The 17698-nt window shown below is 47.1% G+C and overlaps 1 protein-coding gene and 1 pseudogene across 2 annotated transcripts in view; one reads left to right on the plus strand and one right to left on the minus strand.

Annotated features, from left to right (window-relative positions):
• The first annotated feature begins 2827 nt into the window (after positions 1–2827).
• SFXN1 (sideroflexin 1) overlaps positions 2828–17698 on the plus strand; it is a 53659-nt gene continuing 38788 nt past the window's right edge. The window contains exon 1 of one of the 2 annotated variants that reach the window (XM_058546237.1): positions 2828–2871. The gene's annotated coding sequence lies outside the window, so the exon portion shown is untranslated. Of the gene's footprint in view, positions 2872–17151; positions 17170–17698 lie in introns of those variants that run through there. The other variant, XM_058546257.1, reaches the window with a different exon arrangement.
• Positions 11264–11877, minus strand: LOC131409064 (nuclear transcription factor Y subunit beta-like; annotated as a pseudogene).

Below are 17698 nucleotides of genomic sequence, written 5' to 3' on the forward strand. Positions count from 1 at the left end.
CAACTATTTACTTGTTCCCAATAATTATTTAGATTGCCTATAAGACTTCATAAGACTTCAGATAAAATTAGCCATCATTTAAATTACTATTTTTGTTAACCAGTTCTGTAATAGAAATAACATCAGTTTTTTCTTACAAAATTTCATGCAATTTTCATCACTTCTTATACCTTTAAACATAGTTATCATTAAGATTTTTATCAATAGGTCTTGGTCTTATAATTTTGGACCAGGGGAGCATTCCGAGTCAGACATTTTAAAACATACTCAGGCAAGGTTGACGTAACCTCTTTATATAAAATTAGCTCAAACATTCCAACCTTTATAATCTTATCAACACTTACACTTTTACATGTTTTCAATTTAATTGTAACCTGAGTCGAGGTCTTAAGGCTAGTCAAATTTTTTTCTTTCTTTTTTTTTGGCCTTTTCTTAGGTACCAAATAAATAATTATGTGAGAGCTCTCAAAACATTTTTTTTTTCCCCCAATTTAGAAGTTTTTCCAATTCAAAGGATCCGTCGTCTGGTCATTGACGAGTAGGATCTTCATTTGTATATTTATTCTAATAGTGACTCGAACCAATAAGTCTTTTTAAGGAAAGACCCGGAGGTAACTTTCCATGCTTAGAATAAATCTACCCATGGACGCATGAGGCGTCCCTGGTGAGGGCGCAGATGATGTAGCCCCCATGATCCACAGAATTTACTCCCAAAGATATTCAGAGAAAGTAAAGACCTTCGTTGCACAGGCGGTAAGGATGGTGTAGTGAAAACGGTGTCTCCGGTCTCCCACAATAGTGTGGGACGCCTCCAGTCACAGACCCGCTAATCTGTGACACCGGGCAGGCACTACTGGAATGGGAGTTTTCCAGCACTAACAAGCAACGAAGGTAAAGACGACAAAAGCCCTTATGGACTGGGCCTTTTATGACAAACTCTCCTGAGAGCTTGGCACAGCCGGACAAAGAGACAGTTCGGAATCCCAGTCTACTCGACTGGCCACCAACGTGCACCCCGGTAAATGCACCTTCCGTATGGTGGAGACCAAGGAGAATATTCTCACTGGTCACAAAGCCAAGTTTTCTCAGGACACAGAACAAGACAGAAGGAAAAACCTCATCCGGTTTTTTTTTTTTTTTTTTTTTTCTGTGCACAATGACAGCTTTAGCCACGCCTTAGGTCTCTTGGAGCCAGAATAATACCTAGCGGGGGAGGTGTCGCGGGGTCGGGGACTGTGTGCTTTATAGAGTACCTCGTCCGTTGCACGGACATTTTCTTGCAGTTGGCGGGGGACCTGTGTCATCTACCCCGTTCCGTGACCCAAATTATCCTGACACGGGAGTCTTCTGAAAGTGGCGAGCGCCCTAATGGCTCTTAACTGCTCGACCCGCGCGCACCAAATTTGCGGCCTTTTTGGCTTCCAAGATGCCCTCGGCAATGGCCTTCACTTCATGTGCATAATAACCCACAGCAAAGTTTGTAGACGCCGGTCTGGTGAGACCCGCAAACTCACCAGTCTGTGGGGCCGGCCCGGACAGCAGGCTTATAGGGCCTATGCCTGCGTCCTACCCTATGGTATTTCCTTCTTATGACAAAAGACACAGACAAAAGAGAAAAACAGAGACCACTTCTGGGAGGAAAAGGGATCAAGATCATAACCAAGAGTACTCTACCAAATTTAAACCAAGAGTCACTAAAAGCCCAAGAAACTAGTTTCCCAAATATTTTTTCCTGCCAATCTAAATTTAGAAAGAGAAAAAATTCTCACCATTTTTTTCTGCCGGACTCCGCAGATAGAGATTCCGGGAGGCTGACGTGGTAAGAAGTCTTACCTTTTTGCCGGCTTTCGTCAGGCGTTCCCGTATCTCACCATCTGCAGTAGTCCAGGGAGAAGGCAGGTCTTCCAGCCAGAGAAGGCAACTTGCCAGCCAGTGTGGCTCCTGGCTGGCTCGCCAAAACTGTCGGGGGAAGAGGGAGAATCTCCCTCTGCCCTTTCCCTTAAGGTTCTTCTGGCTGGCCAAATAATCAACAAGACAGGTTAGCAGGAGAAAATAATACCAAGTTTAATAACATGTATACATGGGAGAAAGCAGGGACACTGCGTTTCTCAACACAATAGCAGAAATTTTCGTCTTAAATATCTTTTTCAGCCAATGACAAAGGAGGATTTTGGCGGTGGGGGGAGTCAGTTACAGGAGATTACCACTAAAGCATAGTAAACAAGAGTAAGGTTTATTATGTAGCTCAAGGCCTCACCTTCCACATTGATAAGTCACTAGAAATGAGCTCATCCCCCTCTCTTTTCCAAACAGAGAGGGAGATACCTTTACAAATGGAGATTTCCCTTATAAATGTAAATGATTGTCTGGCAACTCTTCGCAGGGTCATCCAGAGAATGTGGCCAGAGAGACAGAACTTTTGATAAGAGGGGCTTGTTGGTGCCTTTCCTATTGTAACATTTACCCTACGTTATCTTTACAGCCATCATGATAGATCTGTTCCAGGAAGGAGCTACCATGTCAAATTCTTTAGGCAGTTAGTGGGGGAGGTCAAATGTCCTCAGAGAAAACAACCAAGGTAAAGAGATAGATTTCAGGGTGGCCAAATCTTGATCTCCCACACAAGCCTTGGCCTCAAGAGACCTTGAGTCTTTCTGTCTCTCTCTGTCTGTGTGTGTCTCTCTCTCACATCTCTCTCCCTCCCACCCCCCTGCCTTTGCCATGTGAACATGCCCAGGTTCACCTGCTGGAGGAATGAGACACAAAACAGAGCTAAGTAGGTCCATTTATCCCAGCTGAGGCCCCAGGCACGTTGGAGAGCTCTACCAAGATCCACAAAGCCACCCATAGCCCACAACTGACCACAGACACGTGAGTAAGCCTTGCAGAGCCCAGCTCAGATCGGCAGAACTGCCAGCCAACCTATAGACCCAGGAACAAAAATAAGTGTTTATTATTGTATACTCCTGGGGTTTTGTGGTTGTGCTGTAGCATTATTGTGGCAACAGATAACTGATACACTGTGTATCTACTACATGTTTCTTGCATCCCCATTCTGCAGGCAGAGCTTGTTAACCCCTGCTCTCATAACACTTAGTATATAGCTCATATTATACTGTTGCGATTTTTATATTGAATTGTAATCATTTATTGTAATTATTTGTTTACATGTCTATCTCCTTGCCAATAAGCTCTTTGAGAAAGGAACCTTTTTTTAAAGCCTTTTAAGCCAACACTTTGCACAGAGTGTGGTACAGAGCAGGAACTGGTTAACATTCACAGGAGGTCTGAGCACAAGGAGTGCCGCAAAAAACTGTGAAACCTCTGCTGAGTGCCTAAATTACTAGTCAGGTTCAATATCTTTTCTTACGTACTGGGACCATTTGTTTTTCCTTCTCGGTGAATTCCCTGTATTCATATTTTTTTCTATTGGTTTGTTTCTCTTTCTTATAATTTTTAAATTTCTTTTCTAAGTCCTTATTCTCAGGGAGTTTACTTTTTTATTTCTCCCCATAGGCCCAGTACAGAGTTGTATATTTTAGTTGTAAGTCCTAGTTCTTCTCCGTGAGCCACCGCCACAGCACGGCTACTGACAGATGGGTGGTGTGGTTCCACACCCAGGAACTGAACCCGGGCTGCCAAAGCAGAGCACGCCGAACTTAAACCCATAGGCCACCAGGGCTGGCTCTGTAAATGTTTTTTATATTGTCTGGATATGTTTTCTTTACCAGATACATGTGTTGAAAACATTTCCTCCCAGTCTGTGAATTCTTTCACTTCTATTATGATGTCATTGATGAGCAGGAATTTTTGAGTTTTACTGAGGCTTAACTTTTCAATCTTTCCTTTATATTTTGTACTTTTTGTGTTTATTAAAGAAATGTCTCCTTATTTCAGGGCCGTAAACATACCCTCCTGTATTGTCTGATAAAAATTTGGGAATTTTGTTTTTCATATTTGGGTCTTTAATCCAACTGGAGTTGAGTTTGTGGTATAAGGCAGGGATTCAATGGCCGCAGGATCATTTAATGAATAGTGAACCTTCTCCCTGACCTGGGATGCCAGCTCATAGCAGGTTTTTCTGTGTGCAGGGGCCCTGTCCGGTGTCTCTCTTTGGCTCTACTAAGCTATTTGTTGATCCCTGTACGAAGCACTGCCTCTCATAACAAGTTTTATATTTATAGGGCGAGTCAGTCCACTTTGCTCTTTTTCTTCACAATTGTTTTGGCTATTTCTGGCTCTTTATTTTTCCATATACATTTTACAGTCACCTTGTCAAGTTATATGCACACAGTCTTATACACACTAGAGTTTGTCAGAATTTTGTTTGGAGTTGCATTAAATTTATAGGTTAATTTAGGGAGAATTTACAACTTTAAAAATGGAGTCTTCCTATCCATGAACATAATGTAATTCACCATTAATTAGATTTCATCTGCCTTCACAATATGCCCAGAGGCCAATAGTTCTCACCCCCTCCACTGTTACAAATCTGTGCAGACATCCATCGTCTCTCCTCTGATTGGTTAACCACGGTAGCCTCGCTCCCCGCCTCTTTCCGCCTCCACGTCATCTCCCCTATAGCCTGTTCTCCCCACAGCAGCCAGTGATTCTTTTTAAGACATAAATCGGGTCGTGGCGCTTGTACCACCTAAAATCGTCTTGTAGCACCAGTGGTGCGAAAGTCCACACTTTGGGAAACTCTGGTTTAAATGAATAAATGAGTGAGTGAGTGAGTGGGTGAATGGATGCTGACTGCATGCAAGCCCCTGGGAAGAAAGAAATGATGAAGGAAGGGGTAGTTCCCTCGGGGAAACCAGAATGGAACACAGCGGCCTTGGCCTGGGCAGAGCCCCACACCGCGCCCCGCACCGTGAGCATGAACTGGGGAGTTCACGACGCAGACGGGGAGCGGGCGAGGAGCCACAAGCCAAAGCGCGGGCCCGGGGGCGCGCCGGACCGAGGGGAGGCCGGGCCGGGAGCTCGGCGACGCGCACCCGCCCAGCCCCGCCGCGCGGCTCCCTGCGCACGGGGGCGCGCTCCGAGGGCGCGCTCCGGGCGGCGGCGCGCGGGGCCGCCGTGGCGGGAGAGGGGCTTCCGGTGGCGGCGGGGGCGGCGCTGAGCGGGCTGCGAGCGGCGCGGCGGCGGCCGGGGGAGCGGTGAGTCGCGGCTGGCGGGCCCGGGAGACGCGCGGGGTCCTGGCGGAGGGCGCGGGCGGGAGCGCGCCGCGGGCGGGCTGCAGGGACACGGGGGCTCAGCGGTCCGAAGCCCCATCGCCACGCCCGGGCCGCCCCGGGCCGGGGGTGCCTGCACGCTGGGCCCCCTGCCGTGCCGCTGCCTGACAGCTCCCCACCTGCGGCGGCCTGACCCCCCCCCCCCCCGCCTTCCCTAAGCCCCCGCGGTGGGGTGAGTCTCGGCCCCGACGGGAGGGGGTCGCCCATCCACGCCCCCGCGTGCCCGGCCTTGGTGTCCCCGGTGGCCGCGTGATGAAACTCGCCGCGGGGAGGACACCCAAGATGGCTGCCGCGGGGACAGGCCACCGCGCGGACGGGCGCGAGCGATTGCTAGGTGGCCAGGTGGCACCGACCCCCAAGGCCCTCACACTCAGCTCTTGTCTTCTCTCAGAGCCCCTGCCCTAGAACTCGCAATCTAAGAGATAGGCAAGTAATCAGACCTTGCATTTCCGTGCTGTCTTCCTTATCTTGCCCACGTGTCACAAGTCTCTAACCTTCAAGAATGACAATAACCACTATATCTACTAAGTGTGGGCAGGTGATTTAGATCCATTTACTTTTACATTCTTCCAGCCTTGTGAAGTACATGGTTTTGCCTTCCTAATCCTGATGAGAAAGCTGAGGCTCAGAGAGGCTGAGTAACCTGCACAAGGTCACACAGCTGGCCTCTGTAGAGTAAGGCCATCTGAGTCTCAGCTTCCTCAAAGATGTTTTTCTTTCACTGTGTTGTCTAAAGTTGCCCCCCTCACTCACATGTGGTTTGTTACCTTACTCCTGTGTGTTTTCTTTAATACCATTTGTCACCAGTTGAAATTAACTGTGTTTACTTGCTTGTTTTATTCTCTCCTTGTGATCAGGGCCTGTTGGGCTTGCTCGCCTCTCTCTCCTCTGCACCCAGCATGTGCCTGCACCAGGTAGACCCTCAATAAGTGATGGTTGAGCGCCTGGATGAAAAAGCCCGGCTCTGAGTGCCGTCAGAGCTTGGGCACGTAACCCCTCCACAGGCCACTGCCTTCTGAACCCCTACGGCACTTTGTACTTTTCCCAAAGTCGTCATCTCTCTTCTGCCTCACCTTTAAGTTTTGACTTGAGTGCCTCTAGACTTTCTCTCCTGCCCATCCCCGGTTCACTGAGCTTCTTGCCTGTTCCGGGCATTGTAATAGATGCAGAGGGGGCATGCAGTGGATAAGGAGGCTTTGCAGCTCTCACGATGCTGGACTCAGACCTGACATATAAGATATATGAGATGAAGGGGAACTCTTTAGGAGGATGAGTGGATGCTCCGCCAAGAAGTTCTGGGACCTCAAGGAGGTCCTTTCTCCCCTCAGGACTGCAGGTGTCTTGCTTGTCAAAGTGGTGGTGTTTGGCGTGGAGGATCTGTCAGTTCCTATCCAGCTCTAATATAAAATGCTCTAAGTATGTATTCGGGGGTTAGATTGAGTGCACAGGCTTTTAAGTCCCACGGGCCTTTAGGAAAGGAGCGATATCGGTGGTTGCAGTTGTCGGAGAGGAACTTGTATAGCAAGGGCTGGCCGTAATTCAGCATCAGCAAAATATTTAGAATGCTCTTAATAGTCTGTAAAAGTTTAATGAAATTCACGTGGATGGGTATAGAAAGGTGTCAACTGGGAGGGAACATCCTGTCTCCCTCCTTGCTTCCTGCAAGAAAGCTGAGAGGCCGATCAAAGCAGCAGTGAGCATTAGAGCAAGTCCACCATCCAACTTCTTTGCTCTCTGATGGCTTAGAATGAAATAGGCATCGACATCCTGCGATGCAAGCCATTGTAGATGCATTCAGTTGGACTGTAATCATGGGTGGAACCAACCTTCTGCTCGAGGTTAAAGGTAAGAAGTCAGTGGCAGTAATTAGTAGTCATTTAAGAAAAGGAAAAGAAAAGGTTGTTTTAAAAAAAGGTGTTGTCTAGAAAGTGAAAAATTGTTGTATATTACACTTAATTATACAAAGTTCAAAGTTAAGTTTTTAGTTAACTACTATTAATTTGTAAAATATTTGCATAGACAGTATATCTAATCTTTAGGTCGATTCTTTAAAGTGATGGTAAAATATTCAACTGAAGATGTCCAAAATACTAGTTTGGTAGTGTATGGTCATTTCTACAGGCAGATGCCACCATCTCAAGTGGAAGCCATAGAATTTTTTAAAAAAATGAATAAGGGGCCGGCCCAGTGGCTCAAGCGGTTAAGTGCGCGCGCTCCGCTGTGGCAGCCCGGGGTTCGCCGGTTCGGATCCCCGGCTCGCACCAACGCACTGCTTGGCAAGCCATGCTGTGGTGGCATCCCATGTAGAGTGGAGGAAGATGGGCACGGATGTTAGCCCAGGGCCAGTCTTCCTCAGCAAAACAAAAAAAAAAGGGGGAGGATTGGCAGATGTTAGCACAGGGCTGATCTCCTCACAAAAAAAAAAAAAAAAAAAATGAATAAGAACTTTACCCATCCTAAGAAATTGATTAAGAAACGCAAAGTTGATCTTAAGGACTGGAATACGAACAATGATTGTATTGTCAGCTGAGTGTTTTAAAGTTAATGAAAGAGTGGGCTCTGCATTGTGGGGTGGGAGATGGGGGTGGGGAGGATGGTGGCAGCAAGACAGGCAGAAGGCACTACTTCCCCACGTCCTCCTGATTCTACACAGGCCCCCTGGAATAGAGGAGGGTGTGCAACAGGGAGCCGTTGCTGAGTGGGAATGCCCTTTGAAAGAATCTAGTTCTCTGCACAGGATTCAGCTTTCTGATTTATCGTTTGAGCTCCTGTGTGGCCAAGCCCATAGGAAAGGAATGCTGAGTGTGCAGGAGCAGCCCAAAGGAGTAAATGCGCGGTGTATGGTGCTGGCCCTTGGCACACACGTCCCCTCTGGCCTCGCCAGGGTCAGCAGTGTGAAATAAAGTGAGGCCCAAACACCCCTTCCAGGCTGTGTCATCTTGGGCGAGGCACTTGATTCTCTGAGCAACTACAAAATAGGGGGCATTTTCTTGGAGGGCTGAAGTGAGGATTTAGCAGTCTGATAATGTACGGAAAGCCCAGCGTCTGGTGCATGATGGGCACTCATTCATGTCCCTCGTCAGTGACTTTGACAGGATGTTTCACAGCCTGGCCCTGACTAAACAAACCAGGGCAGCCAGGCTCTTAACTCTTTCAAACTGCAGTGGTTTTCATCACCAGCAAGTTTCCAGTTTAGTAACTTAATTCTCATTGTTCATCTTTAGCCAGGGTTAAAGATCTTTGTTACTAGGGTCCTGATAAAGCACATTTTCTGCTAACTTGTTGGAAATTTTGGAAAATTCTTTTTTTCCAATAGTTAAGCATTTCCTTGGCATGTATCTAAAAGTTTGAAATTAAGTTTGTCTTGGAGGAAAGTTATTTTTCTTAGACATTTCTGATCATCCTCTTTGGGGAGCTCTGGCAGCCACGCTCCATTCCCTTCCTCCGCCCAGCCCCTACTCCCACCAGCAATGCCTGCATTTACTCGCAGGACTTCAGCCAGTGAGGACGGGACCTTCCACTCACCGAGAACTGGCTTATTAGTAGCAGTCATTACCTTTGTTTAGCATTTCACAATTAATAAAGGTTAAAAAGCCCTCTTGTACACCTCAGCTTGCTCATCCTGCCAGCTCCTTGAGCCAGCTCTTATCTCCATCTTCCAGATGAGAAAATTGAGGCTCAGAGATGTGAGGTGACTTACCCCTTGACGTGCCTAGAAAGGAGGTGACAGAGTCAGGGCTCCCGTCCAGATTGCATTTGTTCAGGTCCAGTTCTGATTTCGTAGGCTGTCAGGGTACGTACTCAGGGACCAGGCCACAGGGCCAGGAGCCTCCCCCGACAGGAACCACCCAGAAGGAACAGGCCCAGCAACCAGCGAGGATGGCCAAGGAGTCATCTCAATATTTATATTGCCCCCCAGGAGGATAAGCATCGTCCCTTAACTGGTAGGGCCTTTGGTTATTATTTAGTTATAATTTTTATATTCTTTCCAACGTAGTGTTTCCCAAACTCACCTAATCGTGGGCTACCGCTGGTGTACTTCTTCAATATCTGATTCCTAGGCCCCGACACAGCTCTCCTGAATCCGAATCTCCAGGGCAGTGCTTTCCAGGTCACAGCCACCTCTCTGGGCAGTGGGGTTCTAGAGCCAGACGACTCCGCTTTCCGTTCTGGCGCCACCACTTACTTGAGCAAGTTAGCTGACTACGCTTGTAAACCGAACTGTTATGAGGGTTAGATGAGATAATGTAAGGAAAGCTCTGAGAATAAGTGGTTGTTATTAAGTAATATCCTAATTTTGTTGATAAAGATAGAGAAATTTGGAGCAGTGGGCTAATGTCTACAAGGCCACAGAGTCATTTGTGGAGCTGGGATTTGAACTCAGATCTGCTCCCTCCACAAACAGTCTCCCAACCTATGCTCACCCCTTGCCTCGTCCCTCCCGTCCAGAGATTCCCAGTCTCGGGACAGTTCAGGAGGTGCAGCCTGGAGCCAGGAATTCAAGTTCAGCTAACCAGCTGGTTCAGGGAACTTAGGTGGAAACTATACTGATCACCATTGCCTAATTGGAGCAGACTGTTAACCAGCCATGAAGGCTTGTGTGTGGTGGGAGGTGGTCCTGGGCCTAGGAGTCAGGGGATGGGCCTTGTCCTTGCATAGCTGTGCGCTGTGTGACATTTAACCGACAGGAAGGCAGTGTTGCCCTCCCGGAATTGTTTATGAAGATTGTGATGTAATTTAAATAATGACTTGACAAAGATGGAGTTAACTAATATTTCCAATAGGCTGATAGTATTTTGTTTTGTTTGTTTTTTTTTTAATTTTATTTATTTATTTTTTTTCCCCAAAGCCCCAGTAGATAGTTGTATGTCATAGCTGCACATCCTTCTAGTTGCTGTATGTGGGACGCGGCCTCAGCATGGCCGGAGAAGTGGTGCGTCGGTGCGCGCCCGGGATCCGAACCCCGGGCCGCCAGCAGCGGAGCATGCGCACTTAACCGCTAAGCCATGGGGCCGGCCCAGGCTAATAGTATTTTGAATAGAGAATCTTTGTCGTGGCACTCACTTTGGCTTTAAAAGCTTCTAAATTCTGTGACTGAGTTATTGTGAATTTCAAAGCAGGTTACTTCATTGAAATAATGGGTATTTTGACAAGCGTGTACAGATTTGGATACCAGAGTCGTTCATGTCATAGTCTTCAATAAGATTTACCCGGGTCAGTAATCTGATAATTCAGTTGAAGACTTCATCAGCAGAGTTGGGTGACGTCCATGCATAATCTCTGTATAGGAAGGGTGTCTTTAAATGTGTTGGGGGAAAGTTAGGCTGTATGCATTAGAATGTGTTTGTTTTTTAACTTACTGTTTACTGTATGTTGGTTCTTTCCAAACCAGGGCCACGCCAGTGTTGTGTACAGGAAAGGCTTTCTTCAGTGGATATTGAATGCGTAAATTAATCTTGTGTGTGGATGAATGAATAACAAGACTTGGAGAAATTTATTTTGATGAGGCGCCATGTTACTATATTTACCCAAAACCTCCAAGAGATTCAATTATAAGTTTTTCTTTCCTTTCTGTCCCCTTTTATAATGTATCAACATATATAATATGTAAAATAATCTCTTTAGGAATGACTCATTTAAATGCAGTCTAATGCTGTAATTAATCGTGGTCCCAGATAGCTGACATCCTTAGTAAGTCATTTTGTCTTTAAGTGACAAAGCCTTGACTTTGTTTCTTAGCATAAGTGGTGTCAGTCAAACACAGGAAAAAAACATTTTTTAATCCTACTTTTTTCTCACACCAAAAATATATTTTAATACCTTTAAAAGCTAAGTTTTTCTTTAAAATCATTCATGAAAAAGATTCTTAAATCAGAATTAACACCTCAATTGGTCAAGCTTTAGGAAGCTACATTATGCTATTTAAATATACAAAGAGACATCTTCTCACCAGTCATTTCTGCCTCAAGTCTCTGTTGCAGAATCTTATAGCCTCCTTTGCCTCTCTACACTCCCATTCCATCATTTCTTCAGATCATGGAAACTGAATTTGTTGAACATCAGAAATCTGCTGATATGATGTTGTGTAAACCATAACATTTTGCTGTTGACCATATGCAATTATTAAACCAGCTGGTAACTGGTTAGTAAATTCCCCCTCGGGAAGTTCTTCACTTAGGCCCTCTGTGGCTGTCATGTTCCACCATTCCTGTCTCCTTTCATAGCCTCTCTCAATTTCTGAAGAAACTTCACAGGTCCCGCATAACTGTCAAAGCCTCAGACAGACATGGCAAAGAGAAGATCCTCCCCACTGATGTCTTCCGACCCTCTCGATGGCATCTTTCACTTGCTCCGAGTGTTGTAAAGCTGATGAACTCACACATTCTTGAACACATTCTTTGCCGTCCTGTGTGGTCTGCCCCTTTGAGGTAGGGCGCTGTTCCTTATCCTGCCACACCTGCGATGGGAGGATGTAAAGCTTGTTCTCTGAAACTTGTTTTTGAACCATTGTGGCTTCATGATCATCTGTGCCGTCCCCAGGGTCGTCATGAAACTGTACAGCATAATGACTTCCTCCAGTGTACTCTGCAGAAATTCCTAATTGAGAAGCACTTGTTGTAAATTAGTCACCATCCATCCTCATGAAATACTGCCAGAACTGCGTGGTCAGGGGTGCTTAAGAACGCCTCTCTCAAAAGATGTCTGATCTTGACTGATTTCAACCTTGGTGGGGAGAGGGGGCCAAGTCCAGAGACCGCAAGCCACCAGATGGCTGTGCTGTTTCCACATAAAGCAGACCGCGGGAAGGCCAAATCCATTCCCTCCCTCCCACCCCAGAGACTTGGCTTCCTTTCCAGGAAGGTGCCTGGGAGGCCCTGGCTCCCTAGCTCGGCTCACTGGTCAGTACTGAGTGTGCTGGCGGACGCCCCCAGAGCGCAGATGCCCGGGACGCTGCAGGCCCCGCCAAGCCCCGGGCGGGGGGGCGGTGTGGAAAGGGACATGCCCTGGGGACCCCCAAGTGGCGGCCAAGGCCATGCGGGTGTCTTCGCCCTGGAGGCCACTGCGGGGTTGGGGCCTTGAGCTGTGACCCTCTCCCTTGGCCGGCTCCCAGTGTGAAATGGAGTGGTCCCAGGGAACTGATGAGAGGGGTCCCTGGCAGCGCCTCAGCACCCGTCGGCTTGCAGCCGCCTGCGCCCTAGCCTGGTGAGCAAAGAGCGGCTCCCCGCCCGCAACCCAGGCGGCCAGGCCCAGGCCAGGCGGGGGCCAGGGAGGGAGGCGAGTGCCCAGGACAGCGTCGGGCACAACGCCTGGCCCCACTGTTTTTAGTGTGGAATAGGACATAAGTTTTTTTTTTTTTTTGTGAGGAAGATCAGCCCTGAGCTAACATCTGCCAATCCTTCTCTTTTTGCTGAGGAAGACTGGCCCTGGGCTAACACCCCTGCCCATCTTCCTCTACTTTATATGGGAAGCCACCACAGCATGGCTTGCCAAGCAGTGCGTCAGTGCACGCCCGGGATCCAAACTGGCGAACCCCGGGCCGCCGCAGCGGAGCACGCGCACTTAACCACTTGCACCACCGGGCCTGCCCCATAAGTTTTGTTTTTTTTTTTTAAAGTGAGACTCCTTATTATAGAAACTGGTTGACTTATTTGGAGTGGAAAAAGGGAAAAATCTTCGTGCGCCTGAAGGTTCATGTGTGAAAACGCATGTCTAATTGAAACAGGGGAGTCGTGGTTAATCATTAGAACATTCCCTGGTTTGTGATCAGCTGCCTGGGTGAGCATGTTAACGTGGCATTCGTGATAACCTTTCTGTTTGTGGAATTGGGGGGAGCTGGGGCGGGGTACCAAGTCTCCTTGGTGTTTCTTATGCCAGCATGCAGTGCTGTTTGAAATCCCTGAGTAGGGAAAATAGTGCTGTATTAGTTTCCTGTTGCTGCTGTAACAAATTACCACACATTTAGTAACTTAAAGCAACACAGTATCTTATGGTTCTGGGGGTCAGAAGTGTAAAATGGTTCAGTGTTGCTTCTGGAGGCTCTAAGGGGGAATCTGTTTCCTGCTGTTTCCAGCTTCCAGAGGCTGCCCACATCCCTTGGCCCATGTGGCCCTGGGTCATTCCATCTTCTGCTTGTCCTCACACCTACTTCTCTGACTCTGCCTCTCCTACCTGCCTCTTTCTCTTATAGGGACCCTTGTGTTTCCATCAGGCCCGCCCTCACAATCCAGGGCAGTTTTCAGTCTCAAGATCTTTAACTTCATCACGTCAGCAAAGTGCCTTTGCCCTGTGAGGTAACATATTTACAGTGTGTGGGGATTAAGTTGTGGACATCTCGGGGGGGCCCATCCTTCTCTCTGCCGCATACAAGCCAATCCATATGAGCTTCCAGTGTTGGGGTTTCGGTGGGTGTGGCCTGGAGTCTGAAAGTAAGCCTGCTTCCTCCCTTGCTGGGTAGATAAGGGCTGGCTGTGAGTGACATCTCAGAATCTTACTTTCCTCTTCTGTAAAATGTGTGTAGTGTGCATAAAGCACACCGTTGTGAAAACTGAGATAGAATATTCTGCCACTGGCACATAGTAGGAGCTTGCACTCTTAGACAACTATCTAGCCCAATTCCTTGTATCTGATAGAAACTCCAAAAATGTTGTGGTTCCTTTCCCCATCTCTCTCCTCTTTCTCTGCCTGTTAAACAAGAGTCTTCGTGAGGCCTCCACACCATTCTCCTTGCTCACGTGCGCTGCAGAGTCACCGCAGGGTTATCGTGGTCAGAATTCACAGTGTGAGTAGACTTGTTTTTATTAAAAGGAAAAAAGGAGGGCCTCAAAGAGACCAATTCTATACAGCTGTTAATTGATATCCTTTGGGGAAAAAAGCCAGCTAAAAGAGAGTAGTCGAGTAGAAAGTGTGACCTGGCAGGTCTGGGAATCCAGTCCCACTATGGGTCCCCCCAGACTTGCACAGTCACACAGCCTTTCACTTCCCTGTCTGGGCCTCAGTTTCCTCATCTGTGTGGTGAGGTTTAAAATGGTGGCTCATTTTTAAGGTCCTATCCAGCTCTTATGCAGTTAGAACATTTTTATTTTATAAAGTAATTGTATTTTAAAACTAGATCATGTTTGCCATAACTTGACCTAAATGTTGCTTTATGTTTAACACATTGGAGATAGTTTGTTATTAAAAACTAGAATTCTATGAAAGCTACATTTTAATTTTTTAAAATTATATGCGTTAAGTGTAAAGGAGAGATAGTGATAGTGAGACTTATACTTGAAAGGGAAGGAAGATTACTTGGTGCTCAATTTTGTGAGAAGAGTCGGCCTCTGATGTCCACGGGGAGCAGCGTGGATTGCTCAGGCCTGAGGGGAGGCACGGGCAGTGCAGAGGATGATGCAGGCAGGGAACAGCTCCCGCTCTCGTGTATTGCCACAGCCCGGTGCCCGGAGAGCTGGAGGGCCAGGCCCAGAGCGCCTGCACAATCGCATGCCCAGCCTTATGCTAGACCTACTGGACGCGACTCTCTAGAAGGGGGCTAGTGTTTGTCTTTGTCGGAACTTCTCCTAGTGATGCTGGTGTGTTCCGTGGGTTAGGAACCACCAGTCTCTGCCAGGCTTTGCAGGAATAAACGGTTCCCCGAGAAGGGGCACTTAACGGGCTGTGCAGTCTCTCCCTACTTGCTGCCGCCAGTGCTTAGAATTGTTAGAATTTGCAAAGATGGCTATCTTTGTAGTGTTCCCACCCCTAGGCCGGCCCCTTGGGAGTTATATTCTGCTCTCTTCACTAGCCCAAAATGGGACTCACCACCTACCAAGGTGTTCTTCCTTTTGGCCAACGAAACTACGATAGACTCCCCTCACCTGCCTTCCGAGACCCCACACTCTGCTCATTTCCCACCCCCGGTCGGCCCCTTTGCTCTGACTTAGTCTTTTCTGACCTCTGAACATCAGAGTTCTTGGATCTCTTCTCTGTTTACATTCCCCGCCTTGGTGATCACCCCACCCCATGGCATGGCTTTAGATACAGTTTCTGTGCTGACAACGCCCAGAAGTCTGTGTCCTGATTGACCCTCTCCCCTGAACCTCAGACTCACGTATCCGGCCGCCTCCTGGGCGCCTCCACTTGGACGTCTCCTGGACATCTCAGACTTCCTCCGTCCTAACCTGACTCCTGCTTTCTCCCTGAGACTTCCTCCTCCTCCAGTCCACCTTAGGAGTCAGGCTTTTTCTTTCTCTCACACCCCACATCCAAGCTGTCAGGAAATCCTGTTGGCTCCATCGATAAAATAGCCAGAATGTCCGCGCCTCCCGCCACCTCCTTCCTACTGTCCCGGCCTGCGCCACCATCAGCTCTCTCCTGGACTACAGCAGGAGCCTCGCAGTTCCTCTCTCTGCATCCACTCTCATCTCCCCACTGTATTCTCCACACAGCAGCCAGAGAGATCCTTTTAAATTCTAGTCTTCTGTTCAGAACCTTCCAGTGACTGCCGTTTCCCTCAGAGTAAGATGCAAAGGCCTTACAGTGGCCGCAAGGCCCCAAACAGTCTGACTCCGGCTTAACCCCACCAGTACCTCTCTGACCGCCTCCTCTCCTGTCTCTCTCTCCCTCACTCCACTCCAGCTGTATGCCTTCTTGCTACTCTTTGAAGATACCAGACACTTTCCTGCCTTAGGATCTTTGCAATATCTGTTCCTTCTGCCTGGAAGGCTCTTCCCCCAGATGCCCAAGTGATTCCGCCCCTCACTTCCTTCTGAGCTTCCCCCACTGTTATTTTCTCATGGAGGCCTACCCTGACTACCCCATTTAAAAATGCAATCCGTACTCGTACCTTTATTATCCTGTTCTGTTATTTTCCCCAAACCATTTATTGCCTTCTAATATAATGAACAGTTGGCTTACCTTTGATGTCTTTCGTTATTGTCTGTCTCCTCCTGCATCCCCAGCATCCCAGTGTCATCTCCACTAGGGCAGGAATTTTTATCTTCGTTCACTGATATAGCCCAAGAATCTGTCACATGGTGGGTGCCCAATAGGTGAGTACTAAAGGGAGCAGCATTTTCTAGACCTGAAAGGAAAAACAAAGCTAAAAGATTTGTCCTGCTAAGAATTTCTTCTATTCTGTGTTCAAACTGTGGTCTACTAGAGGGTATGAATTATATCTTTTATTCGCCCATTCAGAAATGGGAGGGAGTAAGACCAGATTATCTGCATGATTAAATGTAGCATTTATTTGGTGACATTAAGTATAGAAACAAATTGTGAACTGTACACATAAGTGTAAATTCAAGTTATGAACCGTGGACAAGGCCAGTGGGAACCGTTTGTTACAGGTCCACATTGAGATAGGTACAGAAATTGAAAGGAAGCATTTAGAAACTGTCTTAACAATATGATAGAGTCGTATTATATCTGCTGAATCTAATAATAAAAAATCGGGGCTTTTATTTTATATCTAATTTTTTATTTCACTTTTCTCAAAATTCATTTTTAATATATTTTACAAAAATATTGCTTCATGATAGGGATTGGAAATTAGAAAAATCAAAGCAGGTTCTTCACCACGCACGCATAGTCTGAGAAGCGCTAGTCAAATGGACACCAGGGTCGACTTATGAAGTTGGAGTGAAAAAAAGATTGAAAAATTATGAGACCTTCTAAAACTTTATGAGTCGTCTCATAGATTTGCAGATGGTCTTCTCCTGTAGTGGTTTTCAACTTTTTCTTTTCTTTTTTTTTTTTCAAGCAGCAGAACTCTGTCTTCAAATGATCATTGCCACAAAACAGATGTAGATGGCAAATAAAAGCAGACCTGCTCTAGCTGAGTACAAGCTTAGGGGCTCAGAGTCCGCCTACCTGAATCCCCACCCCTCCTGGAGCTCACTGAGAAGCCTCAGCAGAGCCCTAGATCTCTGCAGATATGTCTGAAAATACTGCTCTCCGGGTATGAACTGGAGTTTTGTTTGGCGTTTTGTATGTTTTATAAATAATACATTTGATGGCTTCTCATTTGGAATTTAGACATTTCTCCATACGATGACACAGCTCTTTGATGTACCTTCTATTTATTGTATCCCTGGACTTATTTAACATGCATGATTTTGATGTGTTCTAATTTGAAGTTTAGACATTTCTCTTATCATAGCCCAATCAACCAGAAACCAGCAGGGACAAACCTATAGTCCAACGAGGTTGTTTATTGGTTTATTGCAACGAGGGAGACCACACACCAGAGGAACCGGGGGTGTCTCAGCGACAAAGGGGGAGGAGATGGGTCTTTTAGAGCACCTTGGGGAATGGTGGAGTTCAGGTGAAGTTTAATGAAGCAGTATTTCGATAGACTCGCAGCAGGGCTGGGTGTAAAGGTCTGGACTGTGAGGTGGACCCACAGCCCTGTTTCCTTGGAAACTACAAAATTAAGAAAAATGTGGAATGTCGTGTCCAGAAACTCCCTAATCTGAAACTCCACCCCT

The sequence above is a fragment of the Diceros bicornis genome, chromosome 1 (genome assembly GCF_020826845.1).
Source record: "Diceros bicornis minor isolate mBicDic1 chromosome 1, mDicBic1.mat.cur, whole genome shotgun sequence".
Lineage (NCBI taxonomy): Eukaryota > Metazoa > Chordata > Mammalia > Perissodactyla > Rhinocerotidae > Diceros > Diceros bicornis.